General features: G+C 41.6%; 1 protein-coding gene across 1 annotated transcript in view; it reads left to right on the top strand.

The window, feature by feature from the left end:
* Positions 1-24,613, top strand: part of LOC145391860 (glutamate receptor 1-like) — a 537,754-nt gene that overhangs the window by 512,566 nt on the left and 575 nt on the right. The window lies entirely within an intron of this gene.

Raw genomic sequence — 24,613 nt, 5'->3', positions numbered from 1 at the left:
AATGGATGAAATCTGTGGAAAAAGAAGAGGGAAATTTCCGTAGCGCAGCGCGGCGTGAGAGGTGAGAGGAGAGGGTAATGGAGGGCAAGTAGGGAGGGGAGTCAAGAAGGGGGTAAATTATCTGAGAAGGGAAGGGTTGACAATGACACTTTAGGCTTACTGCTGCTAACTTACATGCTAATTTTTTATAGGTAGAAAATCTCGGCAATAATATAGAAATAGGTAGTTCCAGGTGACTGTAAATGTCAATTAGGATTCTCCCTTCCTTTCTGATATATATTTTTATTACAGACATCGATTACAAGGCATAAATCAAAGGGGAAATTACCGTGGTAATGTAGCGAATGAATGCACGTGAGGTGTTGTCAGGTGATAATTAGGCAATTTCTGGAGTATAACACTATCACTTACCTTTTTTTTTTTTTGGTAAATATTATTGGGTAAAAATATAGGGCATAGGGCTTATTTCAATGGATGAAATCTGTGGAAAGAGAAGGGGGAAATTTCCGTAGCGCAGCGCGGCGTGGGAGGTGAGAGGAGAGGGTAATGGAGGGCAGGTAGGGAGGGGAGTCAGGAAGGGGTTAAAATAGCTAAAATGTCAACAATGGATGGGAGTACAGATGAGATTTGGAGTGCTGACTAGTGTTGGACATTGGCAGTACTGATATATGATACAAGCCACCACTTGAGAGCCCGGGATAATTCAAAATAACACAGAATCACAAAAGTGACGCCCCGCGGTATGATCCATTGTAGCCGAGCGTCACGAAAGTGACGCCCCGCGGTTAAGGGGTTAATGAAGGAAATATCAAACACCTGGAGTTTGGAAAACCGAATCTCTTCTAAGCCGTGAAATATTTGGAATAATAATAATAATCATAATAATAATAATAATAATAATAATAATAATAATAATAATAATAAAAATGTCAACGGATTAAGGAAGATAAGTAATTTTCTGAAGGCACTTCCTAGGTGATTAATTTTGCATCCTGCACCTTAATCCTTCGAGAGGGAAGTGCCTTTATGTAATTTATTTCAGATAAAGTCAATTTATTTTATATATTTTACGAGAAATCGCCGGCATGGAAATATTTAAAAATTCACACAGACTGAAAATGAAAACAGTTCATTCTATCCCACCTAATGCAAAATAATTACAACATAATTTTTGCAGTCAGTAATTTCATATTACTTGAGCAAGTGTTTAAAGAGAGAGAGAGAGAGAGAGAGAGAGAGAGAGAGAGAGAAAATATATATCACTAGACAGCCGGACAACAACGAGAATACATAAGCGAGTCGACAACGCAAGGGGTTATATTTCTTACAATAAATACTAACATTTTCAAAAATAACTTGGAACAAAAAGTGCAACAATAAAAATTCAGTGGATTACTATACTTCGTGTATTTTCACCCGACGAAAATGAGCCACTTTTGAAACTTGAATACTTGACCTTGGACACATCAAATTCGATATTCCTTCTATAGGCATGAAACTCCGACCATTTGACTTTGCCCTGCGGCCTTGACTTTAGACTATTGGTTCTTAAAACAAAATCATTACATCTTGCCTAATTCTCATCTCCTACATACGCGGTCCAAGTCAGATCACACCTGAGTTGACCTTGCCATGTAACCTTTCTCCAACTGTTCTCAAAGTCTAATTATATTGGGTGCCTGATTCTCAACCCTTCAACCAAGTTCGGTCGACAGACATCAAAATCTTGGCTACAGAGTCGGACCTTTGACTTTCCCGCATGACCTTGACCTTACACCGATTGTTCGCAAAATCGAATGACTTCATTCTTGCCTTACCTGTTTATACCAACCTAGCCATGCGACCTTGAGCTATGCTGTCTTGTTCTGAAAAACAAAAAGTCAGCCCCATCGCAGATACTCAAGCCTTCCACCAAATTTGGGGAAAACTGAATCAAATTTTATTTTATAACACACACACACACACACACACACACACACACACACACACACACACACACACACACACATGTAACAGTTCTTGCGTCCATATGTTTGGCATTACATCACTGTAAAGGTAATTTGCATGTAAATGGCCGCACCCAGAGCGCGAATGTTTGAATAGAGGAAAGGATACTTTTTTGTGGAGGTCATAACAGGACAGACAGTAGTGAATTTTTATGCTATACAAACTAGATATGGAAAAACTCAGAACGTAAAACGGAAAAAAAAAAAAAGTTACGTAAGAGTCAGCGAGGACCCATTTAATGTACAAAACAGATATGCAAATGATTAAAAGTTAAAGAAGGAAAATAAAAATGTGAAAACTGTTATCGTGGAGTTAATAGTTGACCATGATATACAAAGCAGATATATACGAGTTTACAACGTGGAACGATAATTAATACATTGGAAAAAAAAAAAGTCTTAGAATCAGCAGAGGATTCTTATGACAAGCAAACCAGGTATGTAAAGGCCTGAACGTGAAAGGGAAATTAAAATGCTGAAAACAGTTACCCTAGCATAGTTTAATTGGCCCTTTTTGTGGAGGATACAGCATTGCCATCCTGCAACTAATATTTTTTTGAGAAGCCTGTAAATGTGTTACTATATGCTTTTTATTCTAACCTGGCCTAAAACTGCCATTTCTCCTTCTTCAATACTGACCTGTAACATAGAATTAACGCTCAAATATGATGCTAATCACGAAGAAGTGCTATGGAAAGTATGCTGAGTAGTAGTAGTACTGTATTGTCATTTTCTGCCACTGAGCTATGGGAAATAAGCTGCAAAAGGACGAAAATCTTGGACAAGGAGTACAACTGACTCATAAAGGTGAAGGGGCAATTATAACGCTGATATGCAATTAAACAAGTAGAGGACACAGTGCTAGAAAGAACAGAAAAGCCTGTTTAAAAAGAAAATGAGTGAAGGGGCAATTATAACGCTGATATGCAATTAAACAAGTAGAGGACACAGTGCTAGAAAGAACAGAAAAGCCTGTTTAAAAAGAAAATGCCATCTATTAAGACCAGTATTTTTTTACTTTATTCTTACAACCGCCAGACAAATTTACTCAAGTCTGGAGAAAGAAATCGCAGTGAAGGCGATTTGTAGGTCTCCATTGATTATACAGAGCGTAAAGTGTTTCCCCCACCCGAGTGAAATTACCTGCTGGGAGCCAAAACATCCAAAATAGCAGTCGACTCGTTTACGTTCATGAGGACGTGTTTACTGTATCGTTCCTTATAGCGCCAGACGCCTTTATCCTCAACATCTTTTCCTTAACGATTTATTTTCCAAACTATCGATTAACATCCGTTTTATTGCTTCCTACATCTTTTTAATCTCGACATAGATTGCAGGAATAACTCTCGTCAGTTAAGGAAGCTCCTTAGCACATTTTCCTTAACGATATATTTTTCAGACTCCATTAATATCCGCTTTCTTGCTTCTTATACCGGTACCTTTTTAATGTAGACACAGATTGCATGAATAACACACAAGAATATACTACCGAAGCAGAATAAGAAATAAACTGGTAAAGAAGAGGTGTTAGTAAACTTCCTAACCGCACGAGAATACCGCCCAGGTCTGAGTGAAAATTAACCATTTCAGCCCCAGGATGTCATTTATTTTACTCCTACAACTCCCAGACGATTTTATTCAGCACAGGAGAAACTTTCCGAACTGGAGGGGTTAGACATAGCCTTCATTAACCCTCTCACTGCCAACGGCCCGTATTCTTGTTGGTTGAGCAAGCTCCCTAACACTTTTTCCTAGGCGAAGTAAAAGCACGAGAAATGGAGGTAGAGATGGCGTTGGTAATGAATGGTGATGGATGAAATAACTGATGATGTAGTACCTACTACTTGCAAATACCGGACAAGAACTTGGTAGACTAGTGCAGAGTTCTGCTGACGTCTGTGGGTGTCGTGCCTTGAGAGTATATGTAGAGAAGAGTAAAGTAATGGTTATTGAGAAAGAAGGTGACTCCCAGTGTGATAATACAGTGAATGGAGAGACACTGGAATTGGTGAGAGAGTTCAAATACTTGGGTACAGAGATGGAAAAAGAGAGGAAAATGTGCAAAAGAAGTGGAAAGTAGAGTGACACAAGGAAGGAAGGTAGCTGGTGCATTGAAAGCCTTGATAAGAAACAGAGGCTTGAGTGTTGCAGCTGCACGAGGCTTACATGGAGGAGTGTTTGTGCCAACTTTAACATATGGATGTGAGACTATGGGGTGGCATGAAAATGAAAAGTCAGGAGTGAGAGCAGTGGAGATGGGACTGGCGAGGAATGTATGTGGAATACAGAAAATGGATAGGATACAAAATAATGTGATTCGTGAAAGATGTGGAGTGAGGAAGTCTGTGGACATCAGAATCGAAGAGAGTGTACTGAGATGGTTTGGTCACGTGGAAAGAATGGATAACAGAGTGGTGAAAAAGGGTATATCTGAGCGAATTTTATGGAGTGAGGAGGCGAGGTAGGCCAAGAAGAAGGTGGAGGGATATGGTGGATGAGTGTGAGAGGAAGAGAGGTTTGGAAGTCGCTGAGGCTTGGGGACTGACAAGAGATTGAGCTGGCTAGATGAATATTGTGAGGAGAAAGCGCATGATCGGGGATTTGGCACCCCTTTTTGACGTGACAGCGTCCGGACTGACTCTATCGTATACTGTACGTTTATGTGAATCTACAGAACGTGGTGAATGTTTTTGGCGTATCAGATAGAGCCAGGATTCCGGGGGGTTGAATGGCGAGTGAACGGAAGCGTGGCCCATTGGACTGGGCAAATTTGGGCTGTCTGGACGTTGCTACTCCTCACCTTGCCCTAGGGTGGGAGTGGAGGTCCGGATGATGATGATGATGATGATGATGATGATGATGATGATGATGATGATGATGATGATGATGATGATGATGACGACGACGACGACGACGACGACGACAAGGACGAGGACGATGATGATGATGATGGTTTATTTTATTACATGTCCTCTTCTTTGTTACATAAATCCTTCCAATATCGCCATACTCTTCATAAATAGCGCCCAAAAGGATATTAACCACCTATATCCAAAAATAAACAGCTGAGGAAAAGATGCTAGGGAGCTTCCTGACTGAACTAAACACAGGTCAAGGTGTCCTAAGCTTAAAAGAATCGTCAAGAGGCAGTAGGAATATACTGAAGGACGTCACTGGATTGAAGGAGGTAAAAAATTTAAGGACTAACCAACGTGAAGGATATCGCCTCATGACAAGGGGAATGACGGTGGGTAAGTGGCCGTGGGATGCGTAGTGGTAAAAGCCATCACCACCACCAACAAACACTTTATCATCAACCTTACAATGAAGAACACCATCACAACCACTGCCCACTACCTCCTTCGACACACCTGCATCGCCACTCTTAACACCACCACCATCAAATTCACCACCACCATCACCACAGCAACAATCCACACTCCATTACCACCACCACCACCATCGCCAGAGCAACAACCCACACTCCACCACCATCACTACCACCGCTATCACACTCACATCACCACCACCATCACTACACCTACTTCACCACCACCACTACCACCACCCCCACCACAACAACAACAAACTACACACCACCATCACCACCACCACCACCACCACTATCACACTCATCATCATCACCACAGCAACAAACCACACCACCAGCATCACCACCACGTCAGTATTCAACATTTCAAGTCCCATTTCAAATGTGGTGACGGAAGAGGAAAATGAGCATTGGGAGGAGTCAGGCAAAAGACTACTTTGATGCTTTCCTGGGTCTTTAGCGGAACCATGAGCGTCTGATTAACAGTGTCACTCCAACATCGTGGTGACAGAGAGAGACGCCTTAACGTGGTGGCAGTGCTATAACCCAGCGGCTCCTCTTCCCTGTTATACAAACGTCACTCAACTCCCTCCCTATCCCCCGACGGTAGGGCAATGGACTGTTGTAGAAAGGGAATTTCTGCCTCCAATTTATCATGTTCACATTTCAGATTAACTTGGGGCTACAACAACAGCAACAACTACAATTACTACTAACTATCTGTCTACTATCTATAGCCAAACAGTCAGACACCTCAATTCCGTAAGGGGTGGCCACAAACGAATCACCTCCATGTCACCCTTTCCCCTGCCATGTCGCTGCCCTCCCCCAAACTTACACCTCCCACTCTCATATACTACTACTGTTACTACTACTACTAATACTACTATTACTACTACTACAAAATCGTGTTTTTCTTTTCCTTGCTAAATCTCTGGATAACTTAAATAAGGATATGAGAAATTTTACAAACTGAAGTTAGTAAGATGTAGTATTGATCAAGCTCTTCACAGCAATGGAATCCCACTAATATCAGTAAAATCATCTCGTAAAAGAAAGAAAAGAAACAAAACGTCTACATACCGAGAGACCAACAAAGGACGGCCACTGGTTTGACTGAAATTTCTGGTTTTGGTATTTCATGTTCATGTTTTCTGCCTAATCATTAAAAGGAAAAAAAAAAAGGAAAGAATAACGTTAACACTCAGGTCCGTATTCTCGTCGGTTAAGGAAACTCCCTAACACCTTTTCCTTCGCAATTCATTTTATATAATAGATCTAACTGTCCTGTTCTCTTCTATGTAAATCATTCAAACATCGTCATAATTTGCATAAATATCGAACAAAAGGATACCGGTGTTAACCGGCTATATCCAAATATACATCGCTAAAGAAGAGGTGTTTGAGAGCTTCCTTACTCTACCAGAATATGTGCCCCGGCCTCATGATATCCTAACTGGGAACCAAGGACCTGAGACGAGGCTAATATAGGCCAGAGCATAAATTTTATGCGTAGGAAACAGACTGGTCCCCGGTGACATTTTATGACAGAAAGCCCTCCAGTTATCGGTGGGAGTTTCCACCGATAACTGGTGGCCCAGTGTGTAGCCGTATGAAAGCTCCGATTTGAAAAAATGCTTTACAGCGAGTGGTAGCAACGCCAGTGGCAGACACTAGTTGCGCGAGCGAGCCACCGCCGCGAGCTGGTTGCCGGCCAGGCAACCGCAGTGACCTCGTTTGAAAGGCTCCACTGAAAACTATGGGAGGCAACTAATTGCGGCCACTGGTGGCGGCCACCGGTGGCCTCGTGTGAAAGCGGCCTAAGTGAGTGGTCACACTTGCTCCAAATATGACTGACAAGGGGAAATGATGCTCTGGGGTCCGTCCAACGTTCAGACTCTAGTACAGTTGCTCTAACTCTGTGCTTCGTTTCGTCTTGTCGATCACCTGTTTCGAGTAAGTGAAACCGCACCCTAGGTCACGGCCAGCACTCCTACTCCAGAATGCTTTAAGCAGTATTCTCGTTGGTTAAGGATGCTTCCTAACACCTTTTCCTAAGCGATTTACTTTGCTATTACACCGTACTGTCACCATATTCTGCATAAATAATGTAAAAGGATTATTAACCAGACTTATCGAAAAAAAAAAAAAATCTCTAAGGAAGAGATGCTAGGGAGTCTCCTTACGGGTGTTTATCACTACACTTGGTTTGATTTTACCTAGTGCAACTTGGCCATTACCACAACTTCAACAAAAAGTCGTGGTTACATGAAATTCCGAATCTTAGTTTTGAGATACAAATGAGTCTCCCTGGTTACTAATCAAAACAGCCCTCCAGTCTGACCACATCTGGCTATTAAGGGAACCAACAAAAAAGTTCATAATTATTCATCTGGATTATGTACAAGAGTTATTGAGTAACCAGAACCATGCAAGACCTCACGACAAGTGTTAATGAACGACTTATGGTCCCTGTAAATGTGTAGGGTTAGTCCTCCACACACACACACACACACACACACACACACACACACACACACACACACACACACACACACACACACACACACGTAAAACGTTAAGGAGTTACCTGGAATCGGATTGATAAAAAACATGACTAAATTCTTGCCTTAACTGAAATTTTCATTTCCTGGAAAAACAAGACAAATTTCTGCAGTTTCTTTTCCCCATCCATCTTGAAATTAATAAATATATAAATAAAAATCAATAAATCAGCTGCGGCGGCGGCAGCGGCGGCGGCAGCAGCAGCAGCAGCAATAGTAGTACAGCAGTAGTAGTAGTAGTAGTAGTAGTAGTAGTAGTAGTAGCAGCAGTAGTAGTAGTAGCAGTAGTAGTAGTAGTCGTAGCAGTCGTAGTAGTAGTAGTAGAAGAAGAAATAATAATAAATAATAATAATAATAATAATAATAATAATAATAATAATAAAAATAATCTATCAATATACCTAGGCTGCTTCCCCCAAGAAAGGAAGGTAGCGGAGACAGAACGACATACTCCTAATTTACTCATCCACACAAACACAGTCATTCGCACCTTAATAATAATAATAATAATAATAATATATATATATATATATATATATATATATATATATATATATATATATATATATATATATATATATATATACAAAGATATTAAATATATAAATAAATAATAATATATATATATATATATATATATATATATATATATATATATATATATATATATAATTATTCACTTCGAGCCCCCACGTGTAAAGCAATTACTGACCAACCTTGACAACACCCCCCCATGAGAGAGAGAGAGAGAGAGAGAGAGAGAGAGAGAGAGAGAGAGAGAGAGAGAATTAAATTCTTTATTTTCTCAAACGTTTCGGGCTACACAGGACCCATCTTCAGCGAGTTTGAGCAATAAATGACAGAGCCGAGACATTTATACCCTGGAAATTCCCTCCCCCTTCTCCTGTCCCAGCCTGATCGGCGACACGAGAAGGGGGACGAAATTTCCTGGGGTATCAATGTCTCGGCTTTATCACTTGTTCAAACTCTCTGAGGATGGGTTCTGTGTATGTAGCCCGAAACGTTACAGAAAACCCGAATTCAAGCTGTCCTGTGTCTCTCTCCCACCCATTTCCATTTGTCGCAGTGGATCATCTACATAGACAGACGAGATGGAGACAAAAAGGAGACAGACAAGGTGGGGACAGGCACGGTAAAGACAGGTCAAGGGAGGGACATGCTAAGCAGAGTGAGGCTGAGTAAAGAGAGGAGAGGAGAGGGGATACGGACAGGAGATGAAAGAAGTACGATAAAGAGAGGTAAGGAACACAGGGAAGACAGGGACAGGACAGGACAGGTCAGCTTGCCTCATCTGCATGCGTGTCTCGGCCACACAGCACCACCACCACCTCCATCAAACTCAGCCAAATAGTTGGGTCGGTCAGGCTGTTTCCCCAGTAGTGCTCGCAGCTGCAGTAAGGAATTCTTAAGAACTGTGTCTGGGGTGGCTTGGAGGGGACTACTCTAAGGTCCATATTCTCGTCGATTGAGTAGCTCCCTAGCATCTCTTCCTCAGCGATTTATTTTTTAATACGGCTGGTTAATATCAATTCGTATGTTATTTATGCACAGGTAAGGTGGTATTTGAAATATTTAAATGGCACGGAAGAGGACAGCAAGAAGTAATGATCAGAATAATTCACTTAGGATGAGGTGTTAGGGAACTTCCTTAACTGACGAGAGTACAGACCTAAAACATACGCTGCAAATATCGAAAAAAATAAAAAATAAAAAATCCCTACTGTAGGATGCTACGTGTTACATTCCATTCTTGCCAACGCCAGACCATTCTGTTCAGCTTATGAACAATTACTTGCATTTAAGGGGCTAGGAACAATGTCCATTGTTTTTATGTACATGTAGTCCCGTCAGGAAGATTTTATCTGTCTTCCTTGGCAGGTACTTTAACTCATTTACCATGAGTGTTTACTTCGCATTTAATTCAGGCTAACACATGATAATCACATAGTAATTTTAGATACATCTCTACTAACACCTTCATCATGAGGACATGCAGCACTACATATTCCATTCTGGCTAACAGCAAACGATGTTATTCATGCGTGGAGGGATCCCATAGCGTTAAGGGGTCAATGTTGCCCTGTATTTTGCCAGGCTAGAAACGCCCTTATCATTGTTACTGAATACTGAGGGATCGATTAACTTACGTCAGCTAGCCCGGCGCCCGTACCCTGGGACGCGTTCTCTGTCGTTAGTTTGCAGATTCGGTGTTACAGAATCTCGGGACTTTGGTATGCAGCCTTTGAGACTGTGTAGGGGAGACTGATATTAGATGATTTAGTCTCAGCTTGGTGTCAGTGCCCCTCAGTATTGCTCAGGATGTACAGTGTGAGATACAGTATTTGGGTTTTCTAAAAAATTCATGTAAGACAAGTTTTGAAATGAGGAACTGTAGGAGCGCTGTGATGCTGATATAGAAGTGCTAGAAAACGTTTAAAATTCTGTGATAGTTTGGCCATGTGGAGTGGATGGAGGATGAGAGGCTGACTTGAAGAGCGTATGTGAAAGAAGTACAGAAAGGAGGGGAAGGGGAAGACCGAGGTTAAGATGGAGAGACTGGGTAGATAGGTATATGAGATGGAGTGTGTGCTGAGAAGATAGCCAGATGACAGAGAACAGTGTGGCACGGTGGCTGTTTGTGGCCACCCCTTACGAGATTATGACATTTGGCGGTAGACTGTGGCGACAGATTGATAGCTGAAAGTTTTGAATTTTGGATAATTTAAGTAGTTAGCCTCTGGGAATGTGTAGAGGAGGTTGAAAAATGTGGGTTGGTTTCAGAAGGGGGTCGGCATCCTTCAGAATTGAGGTCACATGATCTTCGACATTTACAGGCATTTACTCATTTAGTTATTTATTTATTTTTGATTATATAAGGTCTGAAACTTTGAGAATATGATGTTTAACTTTTGGTTATGTACAGAAAAGGTTGACATTTGTAGGTTGGTTTCGGAATGGGGTCTTTTTTTTTTTTCTTTCTTTTTTTAAGATACTTAGGGCTCTGTAAAATTTCAGCCTAATATTGGTAACTTTTGGTTAAACTAAATATGAGCAGAACATGTGAGTCTGAGTTTTGGCTGAATAGATTGGCAGATAGATATGGATTTGTGGAGGTAATGAAAATAGGCATATGGACGGATAGATGGCTGGATGGACAGATCGATAAAAGGACAGATAGATACATGGGTATATGGGTAGTGGCGGCACCAAGAGTCTGTCATAAGAGCCGGGGAGTTGGTAACCAAAGATAGATTATCCGTTTTCTCTCGTGATTTTAACCCTCTGACGCGAAATATATACTTTGAATTATGTTCTGAATCATGACATGATTTTACTAAGTTCAAGAGAAACCTAGGACCTCAAAAAATTTGCGGACTTCTACGATTACTGTCTTTAGAACTTCTATCATATTCGAACTTATGGCGAACATTTTTTACTCAGGTCACAGAAAACCGCCGTAGTTACTCGTAAAATGTTAGAGGTAATGCAAAATGCATTATGCTAGACTCTTGTGCTTGACATTAACCCATGCTGCAGGGCTTGACAAAAAACAGCTTAGCTTCTCTAGTATTGAAACTATATTTTCTTGCTACTCTGTTTCTGTATACAGACCATTATCTTGCATTTCAGTAATACCCACTTTCTTCATTATTTTAACTCTACATACGGCACTTTTATATAACCTGATTATACTTATCAATTATATTATGCGAACAAACGTTGTCTGTGTGTGTGTCTGTCCACATCTGACCCCTCCGAATTTCGATTCGGAAGACGCGGAAAGACGAGCTGACAACGATGGTGTAAAATACAGTACAGTATAACTGCGTGAGGTCTGTTGTGCACGAGTCACGCACACTTTTGTGCCTGATTTTTCGCCAGACATTGGGAATCCACCACAGGTCATACCGTTGGGTATAATGTGCTGAAATTTCGCATGGGCGTGCCTGGTATGTCAGAGCAGGTCCAGGTCAAGTTTGGTGTATGTGAGCATACATAATAACTATTTAGGAGTTAAAATCAGTGGTGAAGCCCGAGTGCCTCAAGCAGGAGCAAGCGCTTGGCCGCTAAGCGCTTGTGCACACTATGTCGGTATCAAAGGAGTGAGTACTACAGTGCACTGTACAAAATAAATTATTGAAATGTAAGTATGGTTATGTCGGTATCAAAAGCGTGAGTACTACAGTGCACTGAACAATATAAATTACTGAAACATCAATGTGGCGCGGTATTACTACGTGTCCTCAGCCCACCACAACACAGCCCCAAGACCCACAAAACTATCTATCTATCTATTGCCAGACTCCTTAATCCCGTAAGGGGTGGCCACAAACAAATCTCCTCCATGTCGCCCTGTCTCCCGCTATTTCACTGCCCTGCTCCCAGCTCACACCCCCCTCTCGCATATACCTCTCCACCCCATCCCTCCATCTCATCCTTGGCCTCCCCCTCCCTCTCCCTCCCTCTACCTCATTCACATACATTCTCCTCGTCAATCTCTCACTCTCCATCCTCTCCACATGGCCAAACCACCTCAATGTGTTTCTCCTAACGCTTCCTATCACATCCACATCCACACCACAATGATCCTTCACTTCCTCATATGTCAGTCTGTCTCTCCATGTGACTCCACATGCTCCTCTCAAATAACTCATTTCCACTGCTCTCACTCTTGACTTGTGTCCCTCTACCAAGGTCCAAGCTTCACTTCCATACGTTAGAGTTGCTATCACAATACTGTCATGTAGTAACTTTTTCACTTCCATGCTCAATTCCCTGTTTCTTATCACTGCTTTCTAGGAACCGGCAACCTTTCTTCCCTGTTGTACCCTTTCAAGCACTTCACTCTCTAAACTTCCATCCTTACTCATCACACTACCCAAGTACCTAAACGTACTCACATTTTCCATTTCCTCCTCATCCAACCTCAATGTGCATTCACTGACTTCATTCCTCTCGGAGACCATAACTTTACTCTTCCCTACATTCACCTTTAGATTCCGTTTCTTACACACCTTCCCAAACTCATCCACCAAGCCTTGCATGACACGCCTGGAATTTGTGTCATCTGGCACGACGATGCTTTGCCCCGACACGACAACAAAACAGCAGCTTCTCTGTGCAGTTTCCTTCATAGTCTCATGAGTCTCTCTCTCTCTCTCTCTCTCTCTCTCTCCCTCTGTGTGTGTGTGTGTGTGTGTGTGTGTGTGTGTGTGTGTGTGTGTGTGTGTGTGTGTGTGTGTGTGTGTGTGTGTGTGTGTGTGTGTGTGTGTGTGTGTGTGAGAGAGAGAGAGAGAGAGAGAGAGAGAGAGAGAGAGAGAGAGAGTCGTGATGGAGAGTGGGAAGTTACTGCAGGTGTATTCCACGGGATTTACGGCAGGGCTATCGGTTTCATCTCCCGTCATGACATAGGGGACGGTATTCTCATGGCCTTACCAGCTTCCCCAACACTCTTCATTGCTAGTCTAGTCCTGTATACGGTATGTTATCATTTATGAAGTCTAGAATTTCCCTATGCTAAATAATAATAATAATAATAATAATAATAATATCAGTGGGCAGAATGTAATAACCCTATGATCTCACGTCCTCTAAAGGATCAAAATCAGACAAGTTCTCATCCTTTAGGCGGCTGAACACACATCATCAAGAGACAACCAATCCGAACTACGGTACTTTTGTAAGACTGCCAAAAAAACGGGATTCCCGTTTATATTTAGAAAAGAAATATATCAACGTATATGCCAGAGCAACGAAGGTGAAATACCTAAAATACAGGACAAAATGAGGTGCTTGTGGTCGTCCCAGTCTCATGAGAATACAGGCCTTGAATGTGCCATCAGCTGCTGGAAGGTGATGGGAGAGGCAGCCAGGTCAGGTCAGGTCAGGTCACACACATTCCTCTCCAGCACCAACAGCCGATAAATCCTCCATGTGTCCCTTCAGCCACGATCACGACCTTCCCTTAACCTCTTCCCTTGGGTGACCTCATTTTTTTTTCTTCATACCTCCAAATAATTTTTATTAACCCCTCATTTTTTTTTTTTTTACTGGAGGGATTAGATTTAGTCATCATTAATTTCTTCTCTACCCACGAGTTCTCCTCATTTGCCTCCCCCCCCAAAAAAAAAAAAATGGCATAAGTAAGAATAGCTATAGCAACGTGTAACCGATTAACGGGGCTGAAATAATGCACTGGGTGAATCCTAAGTTGCAAAAACTATATATATATAGATCGGTGGACTCGGTGGTAGTGTAGCTGTCCGTCGATTTCAAACATTAAATAGTCTGACGGCAGCTAAAAAAAAAAATAAATAAATAAACAAATAAATACATCAATGTTCCGAAATATTTCACTTACGTGAAACTGAGAGCGTCATCGTGGGTCGTTTTCTCGTCCACTAAGTTAGCTCTTTAACTCTTATTTATAGTGAGGTTTTATCCTGTCACACTTTAGTATTTTCTTACATGCCTTCTATATTACTTTACAGACATAATCTGGGGGAGTTTGTATTGTTTCACTTAAGTATCTTTTACATGCCTTCTACTGTACATATATTCTATCGACATTATCTCTTAATTATTATACCAGACGGGAAGATTAACGTAGAAATCACTATAGTTGGTGTGTTATCTGATAGAACTGGGCCAACTTCACCTTAACACTAATTCGTGGCTGCATGCCTTATATATGAGGCAGAAATGAGTCTCCTTGATTACGAGTCAAATTTATCCAACTGAAATGGGGTTACGAATCTGTTGGATGAAAACAAAGGAGCTATAACAAATAAATCTTGTAATAAAGAGAACCTAGTTAGCATCATAAATGGCTATGGAAGCTCCATAACACCAATTCCTAAGCGATTTGTTTTGTTTATTTTACCTTACTGTCCTCATCTGTTCTATAAATCCTTACACTATCGACATACCCTGCATAAATAACGCACAAATGGATATTAACCATACATATCCTAAAGATAAATAGCTGAGCAGGAGGTGTTAGGAAGCTTCCTCAATCAACGAGAATACGAGGCCAGGTGATGGCGGGAAGGTGAGTCGCCAGCCAGGCCAGGTCAACACACATTCCACCCCAGCACCTGTGACCTATAAATTCCCGATGTGACCCATATTCCAAGATTTCCCGGAGCAATTTCACTTATATGGGTTTCACTGCCATGGGGTTATTGCTTTGGGTTTCACTGCTATGCTTTTCGCTGCTATGGGCTTCGCTGCTATGGTTTTCACTGCTATGGTTTTCACTGCTTTGGGTTACACTGCTACGGGTTTCACTGCTATGGATTTCACTGTTATGGGTTTCACTGCTATGGTTTTCACTGCTATAGGTTTCACTGCTATGGTTTTCACTGTTTTGGGTTACACTGCTACGGGTTTCACTGCTATGGATTTCACTGTTATGGGTTTCTCCTAAAAAGTGGCAACGTCTGGAGGTACCGTGGCAGGAATATCATCTCGCGATCTCACGGAACCAAGAATGCAACGAAAATGTACTGAAAGAATGAAAGAAAATTACTATAAGAATTAAGTAAGATTACTACATGATGTCTGGCCCAAGCTGGGAGTGAGTGTGTCATCTGGTGCTGCAACGGAAGTGATGGGACAGGTATCCCACACCACACACACACACACACACACACACACACACACACACACACACACACACACACACACTATAACATTCCCCACCTGTTTCCGCGCGTGGATGTAAATATAAATGCGATTAGGAAAGATTAACGAAGGAGGTGTGACAAGCTGAATACGACTGAGAGGCTGTGGACGGTTGAGGAAGTTGCCTAACATCTCTTCCTAAGCGATTTATTTTGTACATTACACCTTACTGCCCTTTTCCGAGTTATTACATATGTTTGCTTTAACACAGCCAGACGATGCTTATTTAGTTTAGGCTTTTTGCCACTAGAGAGGTAATAAGCATATAGGCCTGTATTCTCGTCGGCTAAGGAGGCTCCCTAGCACCTCTTCCTTACCGACTTATTTTTATGATATGGCCTGTTAATATCCTTTTGTACTTTGCTTATGCTTAATATGGCGATGTTAGTAAGAGTTATATACAAAGGGGTGAGGCTGTAAGATGTAATAACCAACATAAACGGCTTAGGAAAAGGTGTTAGGGAGCTCCATTAACCCGCGAGAAAACGTGTCCTCACTCTACCCATCGCTACTAAAGGTGCTTTATGTAATGGTATAAAATCTGGTGCTGGTGACAACAATACACACATTGCACCAGCACCAGTAGCCTATAAAGCCTGCCGTGTCCCCCACCACACCATCACCTTATTATTTTAGTGTACTTAATTTATTCTTGCTGCCTCTAAACGATTTTAATTAGACTTGGCGAGACTTTTCGAGATGGATGGGTTACGATATTTACGAACTCCTTCACTACTGAAATTCCTTTAGTTTGTGGAATAAAATTTTATTGGGCAGTAGTGAGAATAAAATAAACGCATTCCACACAACAAGACCCGTATTCTCGTCGGTTAAGGAAGCTACCTGACACCTCTTCCTAGGCGATTTATTTTGTTTACTACACAATACTATCCTGTTCTGTTGTTACAAAAATCCTTCCAATATCCCCAAACACGGCTTAAATACTGTACAAAAGGACATTAACCACCCACATACAAAAATAAATCGCTACGGGAGAGGTGCTAGGGAGCGTCTGTACATAATGAGAATACGGGCGAGAGTCTAAGCAGCCTCGGATGGGAGACTCGACCATATTTATGATGGATTTGCTGCCGTACCTTTGATTTCTTATCCCAGGAAGATCTAGAGACATGGCAAGACTCTCACTCTCTTTCCGTGTCCACCCAACAGAATCAATTACAACCTATGCCAATTTTTCCTCACGTAATTAAGAATTTTTTTTTTTCGTAAGATTGATTCTAGACTTGGGTTCGCATTCTCGGCGGTTAAGAAAGCTCCCTAACACCTCTTCCTAACCGATTTATTTTTGGATACGGCTAGGTAATATCATTTTGTATGATTTATATGCAGTGTATGGTGACATTAAAATGAATTAAGTAACACAGATAAGGACGGCAAGGTGTAATAAGCAAAATAAATCACGAAGGAAAGGGTATCGGGGAGCTTCCTTAACCACCGAGAACACGGATATTGGAGACATTCTGTATCTTCTTTCCTTGACCTTCCTGCGAAAACAAATCTAAATTACGACAAGGAGGCGATCGTAAGTCTGAGTATTCCACGTCTGATATGTTTGCGTGGTTCCCTAGCACCTGTTCCCCAGCGATTTATACTGCAAATTAGATCTAAAACCTAAGCTGGTAATAAGTCGATATAAATAACACACGAGAATATTATGGTGTGATAAGATAAGGTGGTAAAGTGTTAAGAGGCTTCCTTTGCCACCTGGGACAAGATATACACAAATAAATTACAAAAAGTAATTTGTGTGTGTGTGTGTGTGTGTGTAATTCACCGGGTCGGTCAGGATCACTTGATGGTCGTGATGGTCAGCTTTTACCCTCCCGGAAGGGAGCTGAGAGCTCATATAGTCCGATTTAAGGGCAAGGCTGTGACCTTCACACACGCACACACCCGTCCCCTTGCTCAAGGGGGACAGTAACCACCCACTTCGTCAGTGAAACTTTTCGCAACCTGAGCAAGGCGCGAACTCCCGTCCACCAGTTGGCAAGCGGGAACGTTACCACTGAACCAGCGTGTGTGTGTGTGTGTGTGTGTGTGTGTGTGTGTGTGTGTGTGTGTGTGTGTGTGTGTGTGTGTGTGTGTGTGTGTGTGTGTGTGTGTGTGTGTGTGTGTGTGTGTGTGTGTGTGTGTGTGTGTGTGTGTGTGTACACAAGTAAACAGACAACACATCGATATTTGTATGTATAATCAGGGTACACGTAGTCAACGAGGACTTGTATATAGCAGGCATCAAAAGTCCTGTCGCCTCTCTCTCTTTCTCTCTTTCTCTCTGTCTCTCTCTCTCTCTCTCTGATTGCAACAATTAGTATGGCAAATCCTCTGCTGTTGACACCAATGAAACTGATCTAAAGGCAAATATCCATAACAAAATAAAGTCATCAGTGTCAGTTACTGCGGATTCACCACACTGTCGCAAACCATGGAGAGGAATACAAGAGCTGCGACAGGACTTTTGATGGCGGCTGTACGTACGTGTGGCGCCCCAACCTTTCCTATCTTGGAGGAAAACAACTTGTCCGTCCATTTCCCGGGCGTCCAGACAGACAGATGGATCCTCGTGGGTGATTACTCAATTTCCTGACCAGAATATTGATGGACACAATTATCGGCCAAAGCCAGCCCACGAAAACAGCTCTTGTGTTTCCCTGTCCCTCGACCCACTAGCGTTTTTATTTGTCCCTAGTACACTAGGTCGTCATCCCGTCCAAGGTCCACTGAGTACCCGTCAAGCGTCCACGGGTTATTCTACATAATCACTCGGCCTACAATTATTTGAAGAGTAAACATGGACGCTAGGATTGTGTACATGGACTTGAGAGCTATATCTACTGTATTTCACACACACACACACACACACACACACACACAGAGCAGGAGTTATAACCCTAATTAAAAGACACAAAACTTTATCAAGAGAGAGAGAGAGAGAGAGAGAGAGAGAGAGAGAGAGCAGGAGTTATAACCCTAATTAAAAGACACAGAAAACTTTATCAGAGGAAAAACTGTGTGAGTAACTTCAGGGAGACGTGAGGCGTACACACTTTACCCATATTTACAAACTTATTTCAGCTCAACTCTTGAGTTTTAGTGACATCTTCTTCATATATATCTTTCTTGCTTCCTCCAGACCGATTTGTTCAGCTTTAAGGAGATTTTGGGGAGGCGGTGGCCGAGGCGCCAGAGAGGGGACTCACATTCACAATGGACCCAGGTTTGAATTTCGGCTGGGACGGGGAATAGTTACGGGACTTGAATTTCGTTAAAGCAGAGTTTACTGATCTACCAGAAGACCCACCGACATGTCGCAAAAACACGCTCACTAATACCAATACATCAGTCCTGTACTGTACGAGACATCACTAGCAAGTATTTAATATATGGACAGTGGGTGTTAGCGCCGAAGCGGTGACATTTGGAGGTGAAGTGAGTATGAGGTCTGCTAGGCCTCAGGGAACGGGTTGTTAAACCTATGCCCAGAGTCGGACACATAAAGAAAAAAAAAGTCAGAGGGCAAATGAAGGCTACATTTAACATCCTTAATTCAGTAACTCTCTCAGTTGTAAAGAGAGAGAGAGAGAGAGAGAGAGAGAGACTGAAGTGATGAGATTTGTTTTTTTAAATGAGTGCGCAAAAGTGTACGGCAGCCTGAAAATTCTGACAGCCATTTATGTAACACTTGCAAATTGTTTTACGTGACCAGCCTGCATCCCACATTAGAAAGTGCAGTCAGCAACGATAAAGAGAAGTTTGAGTTATGTTCTATCGTCATCACATTTTCAGAAATTATCATAAAGATTAAGGGTTACTCCACACTGACGCTCAATCAGTTTTTGACAATATAGTCGAAGAAAGCTACGTCATGGGTCTGAAGGGGTTAAGTTGTGTATGAGTTTTATTGTTTTTTTCCCTCCTTCACTCATCCAGCAAATTTCACATCCATATCTGAGTGACCATTACCTTTGTGACACATGTGATGCAATATTTCATTTAGCAATATTTAGCTTATTCATGCTTGTCACCAGCCTGAGAAGATGGGGGTAGGAAGATGGAGGGTGGCGTGGGAGAGGGAAGCAGGGAGGAGGAAGGCTGGAAGGCTCCTACTAAATACGTATCCTATTTTGTACATCAAATTATTTTCCAAAACGATTTTATGTCTTTCAATAAACAATTTTATGTCTTTCAATATCCGCTTTCTTAAACCTTTTTTTTTTCATTGTTGGACTCTACAGCAGTAACATCCGTATCTTCATCTCAGTGCTCATTTCTTCATTTAAATTTTTACCTACTAAAGTCACTATGATTTCAATAACCATTTTTACGCATTTCCACATTTCAGGACTCGCTTTCTCTCGCTTTTTATTTATTTATTCATTTAGTATTCTGTTACATAAGCGAGCGAGAAGGAATAAGGGAGGCGGATGGAGTTTGCCCTGGAAATGCCCGAAACTGCCTTTATCAGAGTTACTACTAAATTGCCATAATACACGAATTTTTGAGTGTATATATAAACAAAAACTACTAGTGTCAAAGCAATTTATATACTTAAAATCTCATGTTCAGATCTGTATTTATATGAAAACAATGAGTAATGAATGTGTAGCAGAATCCTAAGACAATGAGATCAGTTTACCCTGTACATTCAAGGAAATACTTTCTTAATAATGAGACGTTGCAATACCTTAAACCATAATTCCTTTTAAAAGCACCAGAACACTATCACAAAGATCTATCATGAAAACTGAGCTTTTGCCCTATAAAAGACATTGTCCTAGTCCTGAGCTAAGTTTATGTTGAGCTATACACATTTTTCTCCTACACACACACATTTCTTAGTCTGATATTTCGTTCTTCTCCTACACACACACACACACACACACACACACACACACACACACACACACACACACATTCTTATTTCACTCGCCCATCTCTGCTACAACCATTATAACATTACCGAATCAGTATCCTCCTAAACAGTTACCTTCATTTCAGCCTCTGGTTCCCGTTACACACATTTCCTAATTTCAGCACTGTTTCTGCGACTCACATTTCCGCCTTGCATTTTTCAAGGGTGGGATGCTGCAACATTATTTACAAACCACTGCATGTCGTAACTTGTCTTTTTTAAGTCTTCTTCCAGTAAGAAATATATATGAGACAAGGAATATTCTGCGTTCTCTTTTATTTTCCTTACTATGATTTCTCTCTCGTAAATAATAACTGATTTTGCACGTATAACAAGTGACCTGGAGAGATTCTATATTCTCCTTGTCCTTCCTGCAATTCTATATTCTCCTTGTCCTTCCTGTAATTCTATATTCTCCTTGTCCTTCTTGTGCAATTTTATATTCTCCTTCTCCTTCCTGCAATTCTACATCTTCCTTGCCCTTCCTGCAAAAATAAACGGCAAATTACGACACGAAATTGATCCTAACTTCGTCTGTGAATATGGGCACGGGTTTTCTGCTAAACGTATTTCTCCATTTCAATGTCCACTTTCTCTTAGGCACATTTCGTTAGCAGTTACGTGTTCGTCTTCCGGTACATGTAACTTCTTATTAAAACAGCTATTTCTTAATTAAACAGCCATTTCTTATCTAAACAGCTATTCCTTATGTAAACAGCCATTTCTTATTAAACAGTCATTTCTTATTTAAACAGCCATTTCTTATTTAAACAGCCATTTCTTATTTAAACAGCTATTTCTTATTTAAACAGCTATTTCTTATCTAAACAGCCATTACTTATTTAAAGAGCTATTTCTTATCTATACAGACATTTCTTATCTAAACAGCCATTCCTTATCTAAACAGCCATTACTTGCTGAACAACCATATCTTATTTAAAAAGCCACTTCTTCTCTAAACAGTCATTTCTTATCTAAACAGTAACTTCTTATTCAGACAGCCATTTCTTACTTAAACAGCCATTTCCTTGTTCCAGTACCAATTTTCTTTTTTTTTCTTCTTTTTATGCTAGAAAGAAGGAACCAAAGGCCACAAGCCCGCAATTATTGTTCCTTCCAAGAGAACAAAATACAAGAGAGAGCCAAATTCAAGATCCGATCATTTCAAGATGCCTGGACACACTGCGTTTGAAAGACTGGAGATCATAGGAAGCGGAAATACTGACAGAGGGAGACAGTTCCAGAGTTGACCTGTTACATAAATGAAGGACTGGGAGTAAAGGTTAACTCTTGCATTAGAGAGTTGGACAGAAAAGGGATGAGAGTTTGCTGCTAGACGGGTGATGAACTCTATGCGTCAATTTCAGTATCCGTTCTCCTAGTATACTTATTTTCCCATTTTAATATCTTTTTTCCTACAACACATCCTTCCTCAATGTAATACATACCCCCAGTTCCTTATTAAGATGCATGACCAGGCCACCCCTCACAGGGTGCAGCGTTTGGCAAGTGATAGATCGATTGACAGGCAGAGAGACATACTTGAATCCTGCAAAACACGCTTCCTCACTGCCATTCTCAACAAGACCACCTCACACAAAACAGACAGATAAATAGATGGATAGACAGACAGACAAGAAGACAGATACCGTACACAGACGGATCGATAGAAACTCGAGTCAACACATTTCCTCACCGCCATACTTGACTAGGCCACCCTTACCTAATACAATGTCGTGCAACAGGCAGAGAGACAGGGAGACAGAATGACAGGCACACAGACAGGGCGACAGAATGGCAGGCACACAGACAGGGAGATAGAATGACAGGCACACAGACAGGGCGACAGAATGACAGGCACACAGACAGGGAGACAGAATGACAGGCACACAGACAGGGCGACAGAATGGCAGGCAGACAGACAGGGAGATAGAATGACAGGCACACAGACAGGGCGACAGAATGGCAGACAGACAGACAGGACGGCAGAATGACAGGCACACAGACAGGGCGACAGAATGGCAAGCAGACAGACAGGGAGACAGAATGACAGGCACACAGACAGGACGGCGACAGAATGACAGGCACACAGACAGGGAGATAGAATGACAGGCATACAGACAGGGCGGCAGAATGGCAGGCAGACAGACAGGGAGATAGAATGACAGGCAGACAAACAGGGCGACAGAATGACAGGCAGACAGAAGGGGAGACATAATGACAGGCACAAAGACAGGGTGACAGAATGGCAGGCAGACAGACAAGGAGATAGAATGACAAGCACACAGACAGGGCGACAGAATAACTGGCAAACAGACGGGGAGATAGAATGACAGGCAGACAGATACGGCGGCAGAATGACAGGCAGACACACTGAGAGACAGAACGACAGACAGACAGACAGGGCGATAGAAAGACAGGGCGACAAATTGACAGTCAGCCAGACAGGGCGACAGAATGAGTCAGACAGACAGGGCGACAGAATGACAGGCAGACACACAGAGATACAGACATATTCAAGTCCTGCTACACACATTCCTTCAATCCAGTATACACAATTTCCTCAGTGCGCCTCTCAACTACAGGAACCCTCACATGAAGCAGCGTCAGGCAAAAACAAAAATACAGACATACAGATAGACAGACATACACTAGGTACGGTATCAGCAATATACGATTCCTCGTCGCAATTTCCGTGTGCTGATGCCGATGACAAGCCTTGCAATATCCAGATAGAAGTGGGAAATTCTATTTAATCGTTTAGTGGGGGAGAAGCAGGCAGGCTTTAGCACTTCCTGGCAAAGCTCGTGTCTTAGCGATTTCCTGATCCACCAGAATATCCCTATCAGATCTTTGTTTTTTCCCTCAATATAACCATCTAGTGACAATAAGAAAATAAAAATCTCTATTATTATTATTATTATTATTATTATTATTATTAATTTACTTATGTATTTATTCATTTATATTTTTAATTTACTAATTTTATGAGGAGAATCTGGCCAGTAATCCCGTCTGTTAAGGAAGCTCCCTACCACCTCTTCCTTACCGATTTATTTTTGGGTAAGGCTGTGAATATCCTTTTGTACGTTATTTATGCACAATATGGCGACAATGAAAGGATTTCACAACAGAAAAGGGGAGTAATGTGAAATATGCCAAATAAATCGCTTAGGAAAAGGTGTAAGGGAGCTTCCTATGCCGACGAGAATAAGAGACCGTATTAAGCACATAAAGGTCAAGTACTGAACCCATCCCTGCGATCTCTGTTTAGTGCAATGGCCTAGTTATACCTCTGAGGGTTTACCTGCTACTGAATAAAACTATCTACTGTAATTAAGAATACCATCACCTCTTTATCGTTCTAAGGCAGAGAAAGACATTCTTTTAATTTTTATTTTTACTTTTTTTTTAGGGGTGGGGGGGGCGGCACACTTTGGCGAAGTACCTCTCTTCATGATTTTCCTGTTCAAACAATGGCCAGATTCTAGGATTCTTCACAGTGCATTTTCCTTAAGACTTTTTGTATATTACATAATCTTGATCTTTTTTCTACCCGCTGTGACTTTGGAAGATGTTACATGGACTCTGGCCCGTGTTCTCGTTGATTATGGGAGCTCCCTAACACCTTTTCCTGTGCGATTTGTTTAGCTTATTACACCTTACAGCCCTCGTCTGTGTTATATAAATCCTTCTGATGTCGCCATACTCTGCATAAATTACATACAAGGTCATATTACCCAGCCAGATCAAAAAATAAATCGCTAAGGAAGAGGTGCTAGTGAACCCCCTTACCTGACGAGTAGGACCTTTACGTGGCAGCAATACGAAGCACACAACAAAGAAGTGTGAAATGTTGAGAGAGAGAGAGAGAAAGAGAGAGAGAGAGAGAGAGATTGAACTCTTTTTCTCTAACGTCTCTGGCCACACAGAACCCATCTTAAATTGCGTGTGTAGCCTGAAATGTTACAGAAAATACACAGTTCAAGATCTACCCTGTGTCTCTCTCCCACCCCATATTTCCACTTGTACTGTATCATCTACAGAGGAGAATGAGAAGGATGGATGCCGTCTG

The sequence above is a fragment of the Coenobita brevimanus genome, chromosome 1, assembly GCF_032717465.1.
Source record: "Coenobita brevimanus isolate Jiangsu-jjx chromosome 1, ASM3271746v2, whole genome shotgun sequence".
NCBI lineage: Eukaryota > Metazoa > Arthropoda > Malacostraca > Decapoda > Coenobitidae > Coenobita > Coenobita brevimanus.
This window is presented reverse-complemented; position numbering and strand designations above follow the sequence as displayed.